Consider the following 13,380-nt stretch of genomic DNA (forward strand, 5'->3'; position numbering starts at 1 on the left):
ATTAAAATTAGCTCTACTGGTCTACCAGTAGATCTAACAGCATTGCGTGGACTCCCATGTCCAGGTGACATTTCGTCTGTAAATTATAATTTAAATATCGACCAATCACACTATTTTGGAGCATACAACTTCTATAAATATCGGGCGAGACTATTTATGCGGCCGTCGTACTGCGAACCATACCAATACGTACGAGCCGGGTTAGGCGACTGCTAAACTGCAATATATATATATATATATATGTATGTATGTATGTATGTGTGTGTGTGTGTGTGTGTGTGTGTGTGTGTGTGTGTGTGTGTGTGTGTGTGTGTGTGTGTGTGTGTGTGTGTGTGTGTGTGTGTATATATATATATATATATATATATATATGAAGATAACAAATCGAGCGCTCGATATAATAAGTAAAGAGTTTAACATAATAGGTTGGGCAGTCAGGATAATCAGTCAAATGCTTGAGATAGTATAAGTTGAGCACTCGAGATAATAAGTTGAGCGCTTGAGATAATCAGTCAAGCACTCAAGTTAATAAGTTGAGCATTTGAGATAATAAGTCGAGCACTCGAGATAACAAGTTGAGCGCTTGAGATAATAAGTCAAACACTCAAGTTAATAAGTTGAGCAGTTGAGATAATTCGAGAGCTCGAGATAATAAGTCGAGTGTGCCTTCAGCATGCGCAGAAAAAACAAAGTGCATCGATGTTCACTTGTGGTTTAAAAGTAATTTGATGACGTCAAATTATGAAAATGTAGAAATGAAAATGCACGTTTCCGCGTGTAGATCATGTTAATGGAATGTGGGCCTTATGCTGAGATCTCAACTTATTATATTGATGTTCAGGGATGAACCAATTATCTTGAGCTTTCAAATTATATTGTCGAATGTTATACTTATGTCTTGTCAATGCGTACGTATCTTCAGTGGCTTATAGTCATGACAACAGGGCCCGCATTTTTCGAAGCCATATTAAGAGCAAAATACGAATGTCGTAAATATAAGATACGCTAGATTTTCGAAGTATCGTAAAGTTCTATTAATGTATCATGATTTATGATATTTGTCGTAAACAAAAATGGAACTCTCATTAAGAGGAGATAGAAAACATGGGGTATTTCTCGGTGACGTCGTCAAGAAAATTCCCTTTAAACGTCATCTCAGTACAGCCGACTTTCCAAAATGGATACCATGCAAGCGTCCGAAACCCCGACAAAGAGGCCCCGTAAGCGAAACTAATGTCCATAAAAGTCGAAATTTTAATATCGGATGTGGGTAATAAATCTTAACATTCTTTTCTCTTCTTTTAGCTGAATAACAGTGATCAGGCTACATTAGTCCCAGAATACAAAGTACTATATATGTATATGTGTATATGTATTTGTATGTGTATGTGTATGTGTATGTGTATGTATATATATATATATATCTATGTGTATGTGTATATGTATGTGTATGTATATGTGTATGTGTATGTATATGTATATGTATATGTATATGTATATGTATATGTATATGTATATGTATATGTATATGTATATGTATATGTATATGTATATGTATATATATATATATATAAATCAATTTTTAAAATCATTTGATTATGAATATTTTAGACCAGTGGTAATGCGCTCGCTTGATGCGCGGTCAGTCTGGGATCGATCGATCGGCGGTGGGCCCATTGATCTATTTCTCGTCCCAGCCAGTGCATCACGACTTGTATATCAAAGAAAGAAACAAAGAAATGATTTATTTAACGACGCACTCAACACATTTTATTTACGTTATATGGCGTCAGACATATGGTTAAGGACCACACAGATTTTGAGAGGAAACCCGCTGTCGCCACTTCATGGGCTACTCTTTCCGATTAGCAGCAAGGGATCTTGTATATCAAAGGACGTGGTATGTATTATCCTGCCTATGGGTGGTGCATATAAAATATCCCTGCTACTAATGGGAACATGTAGCGGGTTTTCTAATTAAGACTATATTTCGAAATTACCAAATGTTTGACATCCAATATCCGATGTTTAATTAATTAATGTGCTCTAGTGGTGTCGTTAAACAAAACAAACTTTAACTTTATACTTTAAAAAATGTTTCTTTTTTTAAAATCACAAATCCAAGAAGGAAAATGGATACAGCCCCCTAATCAAACCTTTTTCTAAACTATTAAATTTTATAAAATCATACATACATACATGCATACATACGTACATACGTACATACATAGTGTGAGTAATATGGTTTAAACCCCACCCCCTCAATATAAAATCCTAGCTACGCCAATGGCGCAGATATGTATGTATTTCAACTCGATTGATAATCATCGTGTTTACATTTATAGTTTGTCTCATCCTCCAACAATTTTTTTTTGGTAAATAATTTTAGTTTGTTTTGACGTAAGAAAAAAAGTAAAAGTGTTTTGGAATATTTTTTAAAAACTATTTTTGTGTGCAGGTTAGGAAACAATCGATTAGAAAAAAAAAAAAAATTGTAGTAAATTTCTTCCGTCGAAGATAGGAAAGGTGTGTGTGTGTGTGGGGGGGGGGGGGGGGGGTAAAGGCGAGATTCTCGCTTACGACTTAGGCACAGAATGAGCGCAGAAGACCGGTTGTTGGTACCGAGGTAAGGCGGAAGATGCGGCGGTAAATTTTGAACTTTCTCATAAAGAGAATTGGGCCGAAAAGTTGAAGTAATTTGTTTGCGTTACGTCCGAAAGTATTATGGTGAATGAACGCTAATTTTGAACGGTTCAGCCGAAAGTTAAAGGGTGTCGGATTTTTTAATTTAGCCTAAACGTACCGACCTATACGAACCTAGATAGCCTTAAGGCTTAGGGTGGTGTTCAGGCGTCAAAGCTGGCGAAGTGACGCAGCTCCCTCTAGTACTAGCTGACGACGTCCCCGTAGTGCTGCGCGAACACCCTGCGTAGCATGTCGTGGGTCTGACGGTGTGTGGAGTCTTCCCCAACGTATGCCTGCTGGTAGACACCGTCGTGCTGCATCGTCAGCATGGTACTCAGGGTACCGGTACGGGATTCCACGGTGTTGATGTGGAAGCTTCCACGTTGTCGGTCGTATCACAAGGGAGATAACTGCGTATCGCACATTTTTATTGCGCATTAGAAAGTTGTCACGCTTTGGTCAGATTTTAGCAGGTTTCATTTACGGCTTTTAAAAGGCGTTTTCTGATTGCCTGGATATTTTAAACTATCCAATGAATAAAGTTGATACATTGGAGGCTTGGTGCGCGAAAGAAAGTTCCAGAAAGATCATTTGCGTCCAGGAGAAAATTGAAGGTTAAAAGTTATTAATTTTTTTTAGCACCCATACAGGTAGAGCACCATTTGAAATTTGTAATTATATTAATTAGCAATCATTTTTCTACCTATTGCAATACGTTTCATTGGAAAAACAAAACGTTTTCCATCATTATTGGCTTTCTTAGTTTCTAACCAAATGATCGTCAGACCGGAAATTGGCAATCCAAGATGGCTGCGCCCATGAATGAGATGTTGACAAAATAATCTGTGATTACATTGAATCAAAATATAACTGGCAAAGGCTAAATGTAATGATATAGAATGCTTTTGTGAATGTTTTAGCAATACATTGATGCTAAAAGACTAGAAGCAGTTACATTAGCCTAAAATTAGGTGTTTATTACAATTTGATTGATTTTTTTGGATTGATAATAATATTGTCATATTGATTTACAATTTAGCTTCATTTACTGATTACGTTTTTCACCGAGATTGAGTCGGTGAGTCATTGGGATGGTTATGTTACATACTGTGTCCTCTACCACAGTATTTGTTCCTTGCAGACATCACCACCACTATCCCCAACCTATGCTCATTCCACCCCCTCCCCCCCCAAAAAAAAATGTCTGATTAATTCCATTTAGTTATGAAAACATAACACTTATATTTTCTGAATCCCACCCGCACATCTTGTTTTCATACACACTACTCAACACTCTCTCCAACCACCAATCGCCCCATCACCCACCCCACCCCACCATCCTGCACATACCACTTAATTGAAACATCCTGAAAAAGAGCATTGCTATTGGAGTTGCAACGAGCCGTCTCATCAAGATCTCCAACATTTGTGGTTATTCTTTCATGTTTATAAAATAACCCTCTTTTCTGCATAATGGAACTTAAACTTAACATGAAATAGTCCATGTCAATTACATTGGGGTGAAAGGGTTAATATGTGTCCTTCGGTTCTCTGCTATATTCACAATGTATTATTGATTCTTGTTTAAAAGTTTACAGATAAATGTATAGTCAGGATTTGTTTGATCCCTCTGACTCGGATGAAACGCAGCCTGCATCACCAGGTGTAGGAACAGTCTCCATCACCAGGTGTAGAAACACTTCCCATCACCAGGTGTAGAAACACAGCCTCCATCACCAGATGTAAAAACAGTCTCCATCACCAGGTGTAGAAACAGCCTCCATCACCAGGTGTAGAAAGAGCCTCCATCACCAGGTGTAGAAACAGCCTCCATCATCAGGTATAGAAACAGTCTCCATCACCAGGTGTAGAAAGAGCCTCCATCACCAGGTGTAGAAACAGAGCTTCTATCACCAGGTGTAGAAACAGTCTCCATCACCAGGTGTAGAAACAGCCTCCATCACCAGGTGTAGAAACACAGCCTCCATCACCAGGTGTAGAAACAGTCTCCATCACCAGGTGTAGAAACACAGCCTCCATCACCAGGTGTAGAAACAGTCACCATCACCAGGTGTAGAAAGAGCCTCCATCACCAGGTGTAGAAACAGCCGCCATCACCAGGTGTAGAAACAGTCTCCATCACCAGGTGTAGAAACAGCCTCCATCACCAGGTGTAGAAACACAGCCTTCATCACCAGGTGTAGAAACAGCTTTCACCAAGAGTAATAGATTCACTCTGGCTGACATTAAAGCCAAATATGATGAGTTAAAGAAGGTATATCAACTTCAGTTCAATAGTCAGGTGGCGGCCAAACCCTTTCTCTACCACATGGCTGAATAATAGACCTATAAATTATTTGCGATCAGTGTCGCCCCACCTCAGATCAGCCCGCACATTTGCCAAAGACCTACTGTATTCTTTTTGTATCCTTAATGACCTTAGTCAACATGTTAAAGTATGAACATACATTGAGAATATGCAAGTTCACCAGAATATATATATATATATATATATATATATATATATATATATATATATATATATATATATATATATAATAAAAAGGTTATTTCATTTGTATGTGGATATATGCCACTTGATCAGCCGCGCAACGACATTGCGCGCCTTAATTCGCATAATATAACACGCTACGGAACTTGTGCTTATATCAACATATAAACCAAATAACCTATAAACATTGTATAATAATAAGTTAATATTTTCATTTCAGATTGCCATTTAATCTTAATTTTATATTCACTCGTGTTATTTAATCCGTTTATGCCCGACCTTAAATGACCTTATCTGTTGATAGGCCGTTAAACACCAATGCATCAAATTAATCCATTTATGCATGCACTATTTTTGCAGAAGCAGACTGAAGAACATGGTGAATCAGTGGTATTGTCGCAATCCAGGAAAAGACCACATGCATGCACTACATGTAATGTTACCAACACTGGCAACAGTTCTACCTCCAGCAAGGTAATTACAACATGCTGTGGATGTTTATATGAGGCTGTGACTAGAGTAATGGGGCTTTTAGGTTTTGCGACCAGTGTAGATCCAGATCAGCCCATGTAGAGCCAGATCAGGAACTACACTGGTCAAAAATGACATAAGGCCCATTTTCAGTCACAGCCACATATGTCATCATCTCATTTAAAGCAAATCATTGGTCCAAAACATATAGCTTGCAGCCAGTGTAACCCCAGCGAATCGGCAACCAGTGTAACCCCAGATCAACTTGTACATTGTCACAGTCTGGTCAGGAACCACCTTGTAATACAAAATCACAAATAACAACGACTGTCAATATATTATCCACAGCAATTGTACAAACTTATAACAAGAGCGAATCATAACAATGTAATAATCAAACCTAATAGCATGAGTTTAACTAATTATAATTTATTTTGGTAAATGTTAACTTTATGAGAATGTCATTGACATGCGTGTATTTATTCATATACACAGGAAATAATGATGGAGGTAAGTCTGCATGAGTAGTAAGGAGGCCTGTATAGCCTCATGACCTACTTTCCGTGACCTTGACCTTGATGACGTCACGTGACCTCGTCCTACTGGCCCATTTAGACTGTCCTTGACCTTGATGACGTCACGGACTACTGTGCCGTGTGCAACGTCCTACTGGCCCTGACCTACTTAGACTGACCGTGACCTACTTAGACTGGCCTACTGTGCAGTGTACAACGTCCTACTGACCCGACCCTGACCTACTTAGACCGGCCCCTGACCTACTTAGACTAACACGAAAGAGTATAAAAAGGCTAGATACGGTTTCATTGTCATTCGCTCGCCGAAAACGATCAGATCTACGTTCAATCCAGAGATGGCCTGTTCCACAAGTGATGAAGCGAGATGTCGTCTAGAACTTGGAACTAACGTCTACGTGGTGGCCAAGTTATGGAAAGGGGACACTGCTATTCACATAAGGAAATTTGACAGTGACAAGGGGAAAACTTTCCCCACCAAGCGAGGTATTGTCCTTAGTCTTAAACAGTGGATCGAACTGTGTGGATGTAAAAGCCAAACTGACGAAACGATTTCAGCATTAAACCAGGGGAAAGACGAAACATTGTTCAGACACCTTGGTGTCAACGTCCATGTCAGTGTCGACAAGAACTTTGCTGGGGTGGACCTGCGTCAGTGGTGGTGGTGTGAAGAAACTAAATCCGTGAAACCTTCGAAGAAGGGAATATTCCTTTCTCTACAACAATGGGAGAAATTGAAAGGCTGTTTCACAGTCATGTGTGACTTTGTACCAGAGCTGAACTCGATTGTGCCCTGCGCCATGCAAGACGACCATCAAAACCAGATGGGATTTCTTCAGTGTAACTTCTGCAACCCTAACGAGTGTCACCAGTGGTGAACGAGTTTTGTTTTGGATGAAGGTATAAAAGAATGGATTTATGGTTTACACTTCATTTGCTTTGCGACTGTGCTAGAGAACAGACGTGTTTTATGATTCTGACATTCTTGTGTCTTGTTGCACTCTATCTGGAACGAAGAAGATGGCATCGGGATATTCGATCAGTCTTAGTAGCAGCAGCAGCAGCGACGAGGACGACGTCTTGGTCTGCAAATGTTCAGAAAGACATACAATCAAATGTGTGACTAGCAAACCTGAAGAACAGTTCATGGATCAAGCGGATGCTACACGTGACAATATGGATGAAGATGGTGAAATCAAAGAAGCCACAGATCAAACAGATGCCGCCCGTGACACAGACGCTGCCTGGGATGAAGAAGACTGCTGTTCGAGACGTTACCTGTTCTGTCATCATCCCGAAATGAGACATTTCTATGCCCGGATGCTGACGTATGCTCGGTGGCCCATACAATTACGTCAAAAACCAAAAGAACTTGCCAAGGCCGGTTTCTTCTACACGGGAGATCACGATGCCGTCGTCTGTTACTGTTGCGGACTACGTGCCTACCGATGGCAGAGAATGGACGACCCAGTGATGGAACATTACAGACTGTCCCCGAGATGCCCCCATGTGAACAATGTGTTCAGACATTATCAGTTTTAAACACGCGTGAGACAAATGTTTTTGTCACTATGTTTTGTCATATATTTTATGTACTACATTTTTGTTGTTTAGTAATAAAATTGTGTGTTGTATCCTTTTGTTATTTATAAATAGCATGACTTTGTGACATGTATGTTAGTTGAGAACTATGTCTCGGTGGGAAAGGTACCTAGAGTCTATTTACTACGATGCAAAGCACCCTGGGAGTTATGCAGGTCCTAGTAAACTGTATCAAGCTGTTAAAGCAGAGGGTAAATTTAACATTCCTCTGACACGTATTAAATCATGGTTGAAAGGTCAAGAGACCTATACCATGACACATCAAGTGAGGCGAAAGTTTCCACGTAATACCTATGTTGTGGAAGGGTTAGACAGTCACTGGCAATCCGATCTAATGACAGATGTTGTTAACATGCTTTTAGTAGTCAAGTGCGAACGACTTCGCGTCCAGCGCTGAGGGTACGTCGTTGGTATCTCATGTGGGGAAATTATATTTTTCTATTATTTTTTAAACCAAAATAATAATTTATAGTTTGTTTTTATTTTACTTATTTACTTACTTATTTATTTGTTTATTTATTTATTATGTTACGATTTTTTTTCAAGCATCCTCTAATAACCCTGTGGGGACGGGACGTAGCTCAGTGTTCCCTTGATGTGGGTCGGTCTGGTATATATCCAGCCAATGCTCCACAACTGGACAACGGTATGTACTATCCTGTTTGTGGGATGGTGTAGGATCCCTTGCTGCTAATAAAAAAAAAAGTAGCCCATGCAGTGGCGACAGCGGGTTTTCTCAATCAATATCTGCGTGGTCCTTAACCATATGTCCGTATAACCGTAAATAAAATGTGTTGAGTGCGTCGTTAAATAAAACATTTCTTTCTTTCTTGTATAACCATAAATAAAATATGTTGAGTAAATAAAACATTTCCTTCCTCGTAAAATAAAGATTAATTGAACACAAATATTTTATTTTGTTTTAGCCATAGGAAAAGAAAGACATATTTGTCTCGAAGAAAGGAATGTTTGTTAAGAAGAAAGGCATATGTATTAAGGAGAAGAAAGGAATAATTGTTAAGGAGAAGAAAGGGATGTGTGTGTGGATGTGTGTGTGTGTGTGTGTGTGTGTGTGTGTGTGTGTGTGTGTGTGTGTGTGTGAAAGAGAGTGAAACATCCCCAGCCCATTGCTTTGAAGAAAGAACGCGTGACTGCAACTGAACGCTCCGACCTAAACTATGATCTTTTAGCTGGATTTTACCATCTCTCAACAATTTGTATACCAAAAATGTCTTTCCACACGACGTGGGTCCCGACACGATCATGGTGAAGGGATGTAGCAATCTTAGGGGATGCTGCTGCTGCTGTGGTGGTGGTGGTGGTGGTGGTGGCTGCTGTGGTGGTGGTGGTGGTGGTGGTGGTGGTGGCTGCTGCTGTGGTGGTGGTGGTGGTGGTGGTGGTGGTGGCTGCTGCTGTGGTGGTGGTGGTGGTGGTGGTGGTGGTGGTGGTGGTAGACCTTTAGCATGTTTTTGTTGAAAATGTCTTAACATGGCGTCTCTCCTCGAGAATGTGAAACCACATTCTGAACATGTGCTCTGCATGACGACTCTAAATGAAATGACGATATCTGACCCACAGTGTTCCTTTTATAGCTTATTTAGAAATGCTTCTGCCGTTTCGGGGCTTTCCAACCCGTACCACTTTGTTGTTGTTGTTGTTGTTTCCGTTTCAGATCGGTAAAATGCAGTTAAAAGATGATAGTTTAGGTCGGAGCGTTCAGTTGCAGTCACGCGTTCTTTCTTCAAAGCAATGGGCTGGGGATGTTTCACTCTCTTTCACACACACACACACACACACACACACACACACACACACACACACACACATCCACACACACACATCCCTTTCTTCTCCTTAACAATTATTCCTTTCTTCTCCTTAATACATATGCCTTTCTTCTTAACAAACATTCCTTTCTTCGAGACAAATATGTCTTTCTTTTCCTATGGCTAAAACAAAATAAAATATTTGTGTTCAATTAATCTTTATTTTACGAGGAAGGAAATGTTTTATTTACTCAACATATTTTATTTATGGTTATACAAGAAAGAAAGAAATGTTTTATTTAACGACGCACTCAACACATTTTATTTACGGTTATACGGACATATGGTTAAGGACCACGCAGATATTGATTGAGAAAACCCGCTGTCGCCACTGCATGGGCTACTTTTTTTTTATTAGCAGCAAGGGATCCTACACCATCCCACAAACAGGATAGTACATACCGTTGTCCAGTTGTGGAGCATTGGCTGGATATATACCAGACCGACCCACATCAAGGGAACACTGAGCTACGTCCCGTCCCCACAGGGTTATTAGAGGATGCTTGAAAAAAAATCGTAACATAATAAATAAATAAACAAATAAATAAGTAAGTAAATAAGTAAAATAAAAACAAACTATAAATTATTATTTTGGTTTAAAAAATAATAGAAAAATATAATTTCCCCACATGAGATACGAACGACGTACCCTCAGCGCTGGACGCGAAGTCGTTCGCACTTGACTACTAAAAGCATGTTAACAACATCTGTCATTAGATCGGATTGCCAGTGACTGTCTAACCCTTCCACAACATAGGTATTACGTGGAAACTTTCGCCTCACTTGATGTGTCATGGTATAGGTCTCTTGACCTTTCAACCATGATTTAATACGTGTCAGAGGAATGTTAAATTTACCCTCTGCTTTAACAGCTTGATACAGTTTACTAGGACCTGCATAACTCCCAGGGTGCTTTGCATCGTAGTAAATAGACTCTAGGTACCTTTCCCACCGAGACATAGTTCTCAACTAACATACATGTCACAAAGTCATGCTATTTATAAATAACAAAAGGATACAACACACAATTTTATTACTAAACAACAAAAATGTAGTACATAAAATATATGACAAAACATAGTGACAAAAACATTTGTCTCACGCGTGTTTAAAACTGATAATGTCTGAACACATTGTTCACATGGGGGCATCTCGGGGACAGTCTGTAATGTTCCATCACTGGGTCGTCCATTCTCTGCCATCGGTAGGCACGTAGTCCGCAACAGTAACAGACGACGGCATCGTGATCTCCCGTGTAGAAGAAACCGGCCTTGGCAAGTTCTTTTGGTTTTTGACGTAATTGTATGGGCCACCGAGCATACGTCAGCATCCGGGCATAGAAATGTCTCATTTCGGGATGATGACAGAACAGGTAACGTCTGTGTCACGGGCGGCATCTGTTTGATCTGTGGCTTCTTTGATTTCACCATCTTCATCCATATTGTCACGTGTAGCATCCGCTTGATCCATGAACTGTTCTTCAGGTTTGCTAGTCACACATTTGATTGTATGTCTTTCTGAACATTTGCAGACCAAGACGTCGTCCTCGTCGCTGCTGCTGCTGCTACTAAGACTGATCGAATATCCCGATGCCATCTTCTTCGTTCCAGATAGAGTGCAACAAGACACAAGAATGTCAGAATCATAAAACACGTCTGTTCTCTAGCACAGTCGCAAAGCAAATGAAGTGTAAACCATAAATCCATTCTTTTATACCTTCATCCAAAACAAAACTCGTTCACCACTGGTGACACTCGTTAGGGTTGCAGAAGTTACACTGAAGAAATCCCATCTGGTTTTGATGGTCGTCTTGCATGGCGCAGGGCACAATCGAGTTCAGCTCTGGTACAAAGTCACACATGACTGTGAAACAGCCTTTCAATTTCTCCCATTGTTGTAGAGAAAGGAATATTCCCTTCTTCGAAGGTTTCACGGATTTAGTTTCTTCACACCACCACCACTGACGCAGGTCCACCCCAGCAAAGTTCTTGTCGACACTGACATGGACGTTGACACCAAGGTGTCTGAACAATGTTTCGTCTTTCCCCTGGTTTAATGCTGAAATCGTTTCGTCAATTTGGCTTTTACATCCACACAGTTCGATCCACTGTTTAAGACTAAGGACAATACCTCGCTTGGTGGGGAAAGTTTTCCCCTTGTCACTGTCAAATTTCCTTATGTGAATAGCAGTGTCCCCTTTCCATAACATGGCCACCACGTAGACGTTAGTTCCAAGTTCTAGACGACATCTCGCTTCATCACTTGTGGAACAGGCCATCTCTGGATTGAACGTAGATCTGATCGTTTTCGGCGAGCGAATGACAATGAAACCGTATCTAGCCTTTTTATACTCTTTCGTGTTAGTCTAAGTAGGTCAGGGGCCGGTCTAAGTAGGTCAGGGTCGGGTCAGTAGGACGTTGTACACTGCACAGTAGGCCAGTCTAAGTAGGTCACGGTCAGTCTAAGTAGGTCAGGGCCAGTAGGACGTTGCACACGGCACAGTAGTCCGTGACGTCATCAAGGTCAAGGACAGTCTAAATGGGCCAGTAGGACGAGGTCACGTGACGTCATCAAGGTCAAGGTCACGGAAAGTAGGTCATGAGGCTATACAGGCCTCCTTACTACTTGCATGTAAAAGTTGATTTTGCTACACAAACCATTAGTACAGGCAACATTGTTTCAACCAAATTGTATCACAAATAAATACCTGTAAACAAATATGGCAGAAGAACTTATCCTCGAAAAAATAAACAATTTGTGTAACCTTACATTTGGACTTGAACGTGGAACATTTGAAAAATTAACAAATGGCAACGTTTTAGAGATATACAATACAATTTCGAAAACTGAAATTACATTCATTGAACTTGCAGACCTTTTTAAATGTAATGTATCATCATTAAGAAGGGATATCTCGATATTGAAAAAAATAAATTGAAATCGATACGTAGAGTGAAAAAAGATGCATTATTAAGTGAACCATTTTTTAAGAAAAAATATCATGTTATTACTAAAAAGACAGAGACAGAAACATTTACAGAGTTTTCACATAAAGCAGAAGTTGAATCCTTAAATTCCACAAGTGAAAGTTTGAGATCCGGACTTGACTTTAAAGATAACAAAACAGAAACTATTGAATCCAAAAATAGTCAATTAAAAAAGGAAAAAAGCATATTGAAACAACAGTGTACATCAAAACAATGTGTTATTGAAAAGAAAAGTGCAAGGTGTGGTCAGTTAATGTCCGAGTTGAAAATCATTAATTAACGTAAAATTATGGAAGTGATCTCAGGAAAAATTCAAAATGCTTGCAACAGAAAATAGATACAATGCAAAAATGTCTTAAAGTGCTGTTCCAGATGTATGATGTATTGAGCTATATCAATCATGATATTATTTAATATGATTAGAAAATTAAAAAAAAAAATGTAAAAAAATTATATACTGGTATATTTTCCATTTAAAAATATTCTCCTGAAAAACAGAACCAGCTGAATTCGTTTCGAGAATTTCCGTAAGATTTGATCCGTGACGTCACGAAGGGAACTCCTTTCGATAGTCAGCGCCATTGTTCATTGCTTATTTTGTGTTTATTATGGTTAAACGGTGTGTTGTTGGTGGCTGTAGCAATACAAAAGCCGATAAATTTAGTTTTCACGCATATTCTAGTAATGTTGCTGTGAGAAAGCTGTGTGTGAACTTGATTAAAACAACGTGGGAATACTGGACAGGAAGAAAATGCCGGAGACCG

At 39.6% G+C, this 13,380-nt stretch overlaps 1 protein-coding gene across 1 annotated transcript in view; it reads right to left on the reverse strand.

The window, feature by feature from the left end:
• Nucleotides 1-13,380, reverse strand: part of LOC121389774 — a 31,954-nt gene that overhangs the window by 3,606 nt on the left and 14,968 nt on the right. The window lies entirely within an intron of this gene.

This window comes from Gigantopelta aegis, chromosome 15, assembly GCF_016097555.1.
Source record: "Gigantopelta aegis isolate Gae_Host chromosome 15, Gae_host_genome, whole genome shotgun sequence".
In the NCBI taxonomy this organism is placed as follows: domain Eukaryota; kingdom Metazoa; phylum Mollusca; class Gastropoda; order Neomphalida; family Peltospiridae; genus Gigantopelta; species Gigantopelta aegis.